This window comes from Aedes aegypti, chromosome 1 (assembly GCF_002204515.2).
Source record: "Aedes aegypti strain LVP_AGWG chromosome 1, AaegL5.0 Primary Assembly, whole genome shotgun sequence".
NCBI lineage: Eukaryota > Metazoa > Arthropoda > Insecta > Diptera > Culicidae > Aedes > Aedes aegypti.
The window spans coordinates 43,012,149-43,020,193 of NC_035107.1; the positions used below are offsets into that span (position 1 = coordinate 43,012,149).

At 40.2% G+C, this 8,045-nt stretch overlaps 1 long non-coding RNA gene across 1 annotated transcript; it reads left to right on the top strand.

The window, feature by feature from the left end:
* Positions 1–26: 26 nt before the first annotated feature.
* LOC110674407 lies at positions 27–896 on the top strand. The gene is made up of 3 exons (XR_002498834.1): positions 27–364; positions 449–713; positions 778–896. It is a non-coding gene; the product is annotated as an uncharacterized LOC110674407 (long non-coding RNA).
* The last annotated feature ends 7,149 nt before the right edge of the window (positions 897–8,045 follow it).

Below are 8,045 nucleotides of genomic sequence, written 5' to 3' on the forward strand. Positions count from 1 at the left end.
TGATTATGATGACGTCCCGTGCGGCCTTAAATTAATAAAAATGGATCCTACTCAAGACCAATTCCGGATGTTCATACGTAAGTAAAGTTCAGTGCATTGAATAAGATTAAAATTTAAGGATGAATAATATTTCAGAAGCAGCATCACGTCGAAGCCAAACATCCGCTGGCAGCAGTCACTATGGTAGTCAACCTGCACCTCCGCAGAAAGATGATTCGTGCGATGAAAAATTCAAGCTACGGGAGAGTTGCAAATGCCGAACCTGCACCTTCAAAAAAGGATAATTCAGTTTTTAAGCTCTCTAAGTGGAAAAGCGCTGAGTCGCCACGGAGCTGGAAGGAGCGCACTGGAACTTTTCAAAATGGTACGGAGACTCCACCGAAGCAGCATGCTTGATCTTTTAAAAACGGTGTGTTTAGGATTACGTAGATTATATTGCTTTCAACAGTTTCAGGTCAGGATGTGTCATCAGTGTCTACCAAATCAGCACGGCGCTCGTTGAATTTCGATAGTTTGCGTCCAAATTAACTGCAGGACAGGTCAACAATCCTTCAAAAACAGCAGCATTCATCGTGTTCCGTTTCATGAGATGAAAATTTCAAGCTACGGGAATGTTGCAAATGCCCGTACAACGGATTGGATTTTGCAACAGAATCACGCAAAGTACAACAGATGTAGGTTAACAGTTTTATCCAACACTCGAGTCAAAAGCAGTAAGTAATTTTCTCGATGTACAAATGGCACATACGTATAACGATTTTCCTTGCTTGGTTGTAGGCAATCTCTCCTCTACAGTAGCCACGCCACCCATATATCGATCTTTGAAGTCTCACTCTGCATCCATCAAAGGAAATGATAAATCACTGAGAAAACTGATCAGTGATTCAACGGCTACAGAAGAAATTATCGATCTTGATTCGATTTCCAGTTACTGTAAAGAAAACGTCGTTAAAGCAAGTCACCAGCAGTATCGAAAAAAGGTTATTGAAGAAAGAGAGCAGATCAGCCCAAGTCTGGCTTCTACAAAATGCAAAGAACAAAATATAATTTCATTGGATCATCCATACAATAAGGGGTCATTCACAAATTTCATAACGGTTTAGGGGGTGGGTGGGTGTCCGAACATTGTTGCGGCTCATACAAAAATAGTTGAGTGTCAATACAAAAAGAGTCACGTGGGGGTGGGTAGGTGTCCAAAATGGTCAATTCGTTATGTTCGTTCGTTATGAAATATATGAACAAGCCCTAAGGTGTTCGAACTCTCAGTGTCACCCTCCATTATGTTCAAAGATGTGAGTACAAATCTAATGTCTTCTGCGAGGTCTGTTGTTTGCAACCTCCTTTAAAGTATGCCAAAAAAAACTGCATGTTCAGATTTGAAGTAGATTGAATATTAATACATTTTAATTCCTCCCTCAAATGCTTATATTTTGACAGATTCGCGAATTTCGGCTACCACTTGCAGTCTTCAACAGTATCGTACACTCATATGCACTGGATAAGTTCTCCTTTTGTAATATTCATCCCATCCTCTTTCCCTCTTTATTATCTTAAAGCGTGTATGAGTAATATCATAGACTGTACCCTTTGATACAAAAGTAAAAAATATATAACACAGAAATCTTTTTTTTTTTTTTTGAATACCTCACTATTGCCCAATAATTTAAAACATATTTTACTCTAGTTAACATAAATTTTATTGGAATGCATTATTCTTTACAAATTTAATCAAAATTTACCAGCTTTTATTGAGTTTTACAAATGTCCCAAGTAACAAAGGTATTTTCATAAAGACCCATTTGATAGGTCCCAACTGACAATAAAAGTGCAAAAGGTCTCATGTGATAAAAATATCCAAAAATAGCGTAAACATGTGATTTTCCGCAGAATTAACATCATTTTTGAATTTTTGAGCTTTTTTCGCGTCTAGAAATGAAGTACAACCTCTTATTTTATGTTTCTATTCTAATTGGCATTTGATTTTCATCACGATTTTTTCGAAGCTTATTTTCTCCGATAAAGGCAAAAGTCTGATGGGACCTTTAGAAATGTTCGTCTCGAACTGATGATGTTTGGTATCGTTATTCAGGATAGAGAAAGACAGCTATCAAGAAGTATGTTACAAATATAAGAAACGAACGGGCCTGGGATTGAACCCACGACCTCCTTCTTGGAAATCAGAAGCGGTAGTCTTTAGACTACCAACTCCGTATAAAAAACCTTTGGGATAAATATCTAAGAAGAAAGATTTACTCATTGCCTTTTGAGGGAGCCATAGTGAGTTTCTATTGAACGCGTTATCACTAAAATATGGCCAAAACACTTTTGTATGTTCTGAGGGGGTGACCCAAAACTGCTGTACGGGAGTGTATGCAATAAGCAACAAGAGCCTGGAAAATCGCTTGCCTACGTTAGAACAACTGGTGTGTAGATCGGGCGATCGCTGAACCAACACATGGCGATGGCGATTGTCGCTGATGGGGAGGATCGTCCGGTGAGATGAGATGAAATGACGACGACGACGTCTGACATCAGCGTTCGAAATTGCTACTTGCTTCTGATGTGTGGAGGAAATATTTGGTTCAACTTATTATGATCATCGTCACATCTACGTTATTGAAGTAGTTGTAATGATGACTATTAATTGTGTGGATGATTAGGACATGTATTCAAAAGTTCTGCAGTTAATTCAACTACTGATAAAGCTTATAGGGTTAATCAATAGATGAATCCTAAAAATAAATCTTTAAGTGAGTCAAAACGGTCATATTCCGAACACTTAAGGCCAACAGTGACTTCAAATGCATCTGATACGAATAAATTAGCTGATGTTTGTGAAAAAAAATATTTCTTCGCAAAGTCTAATTGTTAGCAGTTGGGTGAGTCGATAAAATTGTTCATTTGAACTTGGTTTGTATTGTTTTTAAGTAAAAGTATGGAACAACATTTTGATTCAAATGCCGAACACTGTGTTCATTCTGTCTCATATTCCGAACACCTTGATTTAAATTCCTAACAGTACGAATAAATCATATTCAAATGAATAATTTTGCAAATAAATTTATCTGAGCTAGTTTTACTGGTCTAGAACTAGACAATCATCATTACTTCCGAGGTATAAAAAAGATTGAAAGACGTTGAAAATGAATTGCAATTGACTGCCATTTCCTTGTAATTTGATGACATATGTTAGCGAAACATTTCAACCAAACCGCCATATAAAAGACGAGTATTCGGAATATGAGTCTGTTCGGAATTTGAGACAAAACGGTACGGAGATCTAAAAGAAGGCGATTTTTTAATGATATGTTAAGGACTGTAACAAAGACATACCACAACCAACATCGTGGGTATCGGAATGGTGCCATGGTAAAATTGAAAACACAAACCGTTCGAAATAAATGCGAATTTAGTCTGCACAAATCAAGTGGTGTTGTGTATTTAATTTAACCCTATTATCTAGTATTTTCAACCGCAACGCTGTTCTCAGTGTAGGGGCATAAGTCGGCCATTGTGATGGCCATCTTTGGATTTCGAGATGTTTCACCTTAAATTAATTGCATCCAGCAATTCTTCGAACGTATAGGAATCCATTTTTAAGTACATCTACGTATTCCCTCATAAAGTACTATAGGGATTATAGGAAGTATTGTTTCTGTTATTCTTCCGCGAATTACTCCAGCGACTCCTACAGGAATTGTTTCAGGAAGTACTCTATATAAATTAAACTTGGCAATTCTGAAAAAAAAATGCATCGAAAAACAATGAATCAATCTGTGAACTGCTCCAGGAAACCTTACAAAAGTTCATGCAGAAAATATCTAGTAAAATTTTGAATGCAAACGCACGAAGTAGTGAAAAACTCTATCAAATATTTTTAGTGAACATTAGCATTAGCACTTAGAAATTCTCAGAAATTCGTAATTGGTACATGCCTACACCATTGTATGAGGGTTACTTCCCTAATCCCTGACTCTTAGACAAGATTGACGCATCCTCCAACAGTGCCGCATTTTCTGCACATCTTATTTCTGTCGTCGGTACCATAGCAATTCCACGACTAATGGCCCTTCCCAACAGCTTTCCCGGGAAGCTTACAAAACTTATTAGAGCGACAATGGACGGTGTGCAAAACTGCGTAAAGATTTCGGGCGAACACTCCAGTTCGTTCGAGTCCCGCCGGGGGCTAAGATAAGGTGATGGACTTTCGTGCCTGTTGTTCAACATTGCGCTAGAAGGTGTCATGCGGAGAGCCGGGTTTACCAGCCGAGGCACGATTTTCACAAGATTTAGTCAATTTATTTGCTTTGCTGATGACATGGACATAATTGGAAGAACATTTGAAACGGTGGCAGAAATGTACACCCGCCTGAAACGCGAAGCAACAAGAGTCGGACTGGTGGTGAATGCGTCGAAAACAAAGTACATGCTGGTGGGCGGAACCGAACGTGACAGAGCTCGCCTAGGAACCAGCGTTACGATTGACGGGGATACCTTCGAGGTGGTTGATGAATTCATTTACCTCGGATCCTTGCTGACGGTGGACAAAAATGTTAGCCGTGAAATACGGAGACGAAGTCGCTCCAGAAAAACCTGCGGTCAAAATAGATTCGTCCTCGCACCAAATGTACCATGCACAAAACGTTGATTAGACCGGTGGTCCTTTACGGGCATGAAACGTGGACGATGCTCGAGGAGGACCTGCAAGCACTCGGAGTCTTCGAACGTCGGGTGCTTTGGACGATATTTGGCGCTGTGCAGGAAAACGGTGTGTGGTGGCGAAGGATGAACCACGAGCTCGCTGCACTCTACGGCGAACCTAGCATCCTAAAGGTATCAAAAGCTGGAAGAATGCGTTGGGCGGGGTATGTTGTAAGAATGCCGGACAACAACCCTGCAAAAATGGTGTTCGCTTCGGATCCGGCAGGTACAAGAAGGCGAGGAGCGCAGTGGGCACGGTGGGCTGACCAGGTGCTGCAAGATCTGGCGAGTGTGGGCCGCAGCCGAAGCCAGGCAGCTGCGAATCGAGTTGTATGGCGTGGAATTGTTGACGCGGTTTTATTTTAATATCAATGTTATACCAATAAATGTAATGGTCCTTCCCAAAACACTTGAAGCAAACATCAGGAGGCTGATGCTCAGCCGGCAAACCGATCAGCCTACCTTGAGTATGCCCAAGTTCTTCGCTTTGTTGGCCTCTGCAACCGGTAGCCTCATCGCCGCCAGCTGGGTGCCCTGCGGGCCCTTTCTAAGGTGGATGGCTTTACTGGCTAAGTCGATGTCACACTGCTCTGCCACTGCCGAGACATCTGCTGCATCGGTGACTTCATTCAGCTTTTTACACTGCAGAGTCGCTTCGGCAGTCAGGGATCTTACATCAACCTCGTCGTCAAGTATTTCTTGTGCCAGTTGCTTATAGGCTGCCCCCTTTTGCTTGGCGCCCTTCTTCAAGACTAGATGATCATTTCACCAATCCTAGCCCGCCTCATGCTCCGCACATCTGCGCCCAATGGCGATAACTTCTCCGAACTTCGCATCGCTTTCAGAACCTCGGCGTATTTCGCTTCCTCCGTTTTGCTAACGAGGGCCTCGCCTAAGCTCCTAAGTTTTGCTGTTTTCGGTTTATCATTCTCCTTGGTCGCCGTTTCCGGATTTGGAACGTACTCTTAGGCCTGTCACGGTTTTACGGGACGGGGACAGCCTACTCGCCGTTTCAAGCCAGTGTTAGCCGACCCTACTACGGGAGTACAATGTCGCCGCTGTTAGCCTTAGATCATATTTTCCAGTACATATACCGTTACTTCTCCTCAATCGTCGCTGCAAGTAAAAATAATTGGGGCCGTACTTCTATGCCTTGTCCGTTTGGGTCGCGACCAGTATGCCATAATCAGGATCCTCCTGGCATGAATCCTGATGTGCCGGTTGGCACTCCTGTTAGTTTGGGCTAGGGTGCTTTGATACTTCAAGCGGCGCCCTTCGTTGCATTCGTATTTTTTGTGGTTTTTATGAAGGTTCATCAGAGTCCATTGTGAACTCCACCACATCCTGGGCAACACTCCAACTCGCAGAGATCCTAGCCCCCCCTCTAGGATCTCTGCGAGTTGGAGTCTGTTAAGCCCCTGGACCTTCGTGCCTGCTGCCCGGTAGACCTTACCTCGTAACGCACCACGTAAAGGTGATCTACCTGCGTTACGGGTACAGTTAATAACTGTTGACGTGCTTATTGAACACTCAGCTGAGAAGCAGGCTCTATCCCAGTGTGGACGTAATGCCAAGAAGAAGAAGTTAAGTGAAAAAATCTACCGACCATCTTGGATTTCAAGTTTTTTTATCTTGTTAGTACTTGTTGAATTTTAAGGCTACCGTAACACTTACTCTTCTTGTTTATGAGGTGAAGTTCGGATCAAAAAACTACGCATTCTACAATTTTTTTCATAAAATAATTTTTATACATTTTATTATTCTCATCTCTTTTTTTAAATCGTGTCAAGACAAATATCGTCTCGTTCTCTTTCTATTTATATACGCTCTGCTATAAACTTGTTTTCTTAAAAAAATCACGTTCAACTGCGTTTCTCATCTCTAATAATAAAACCTAATAAAACAGCTCGTTAAAAAAACATTTAGTTCATTCGAAAACCGATATTGTTTTCCAAGAAAATGCACTTTGTAAAATACTGTCACGCCGTTCGATTTGTTCGTTTCTAGGTAATGTCATGATTTTCTTTTATTGCAAGCAGGTCTGATATCGGATTCACTGGATCGGAGGGGGCGCACTGAGATTCTCTTTCGTACATTTTAATTAAAAAAACCGTCCCAACAATGTTTGTCTTTTTCCGCATTAATAAAAGCGAGAACTTCCATTTTTTTTCTTTTCCTAGATACTAAACTAGAGGGCTTTCGTTAAAAAATCGAGTTGTTTACTGTGTTAAAATCGCTACAATTGAAAAATTCTCAATAAAATAATACATTTTTACCTTCGAATAAAAGACAAAAAAGAAAGCGTTTGCTTCTATCATAGTTTGATCTGTCTTGTTTTGCTGTCTGTGACTATGTACACCATGTATCTACACGTGTGGACAGTTTCCACCAAAAATTATATAACTTACGTGTTTTGTCGTGTTTGGGCGAACGGGAAATGGAGCTGTTCGTGAACATAAAAAAAGTATCCTTCCATTTCCGGTTGGGCGCCAACCAGTGGAGGAAACACATTACTCGCTAATTGTAGCACGTTTTGTTGTTTGTTCGTTCTTCACGTTTTCAAAGTTCTAACCTATTAATCAGACCATGTTTCTTGAGTTTCTTGTCCGTACGCACAAATATTTACAACGACTCAGAGGAGTGACTAAAATTACGGTTTTTCTAAGCGAAAAAAATAACTGTCATACATATTATACTCGTAGATAGGTCTAAAATGCAAATGGAGGTTGTCTTTTGCGTGTTTTTTTTTTTTTGTAAAATAAATCACACGCGTTGATTTTGTTTGTTTTCGCTAGTGTTTAAGGAAGTATTGTACAATTTGTCTTTTTTGTTTTCGGCTAAAATCGTTTCGTTTCTTTCTAGTTAAGAAATGAGTCTCTACTATGAGGAATGCTCGGTTTCCTTCAATTCGAGTTATCCACGCTATCACTCACACATGCAATCCGTTTTCTCTCACAGACACACTCTCACGATTAAGCAGTGTAATTCAGCACTAGACCTGTTCATATTTTAAAAAATGTCTAGAAATCTACCGGTCAAGCAGTATTCGGAATTCTCATGCCAAGAACAATGTCTGGTCAAATTTTCAGCTCATTTGATAAAGATTTCAGTATGCTTCAAGTTGAAAATGTGATTTTGGGCTTATTTCAAGGTTTGAAAAATCATAACTAGCATGTGGAAAATCAAAAACACTTGCTATTAACACTATTTGAAAGCTAATTCTATTTTGTTAAAGTTTGTCGAACACGCTAATAAGATTAAATTGAGTTTTAACATAGTTTGATCGAAATTCGTTCTCACAGTACCCACAAATTACAGTTTTCTCAATATATATGGTATATAAA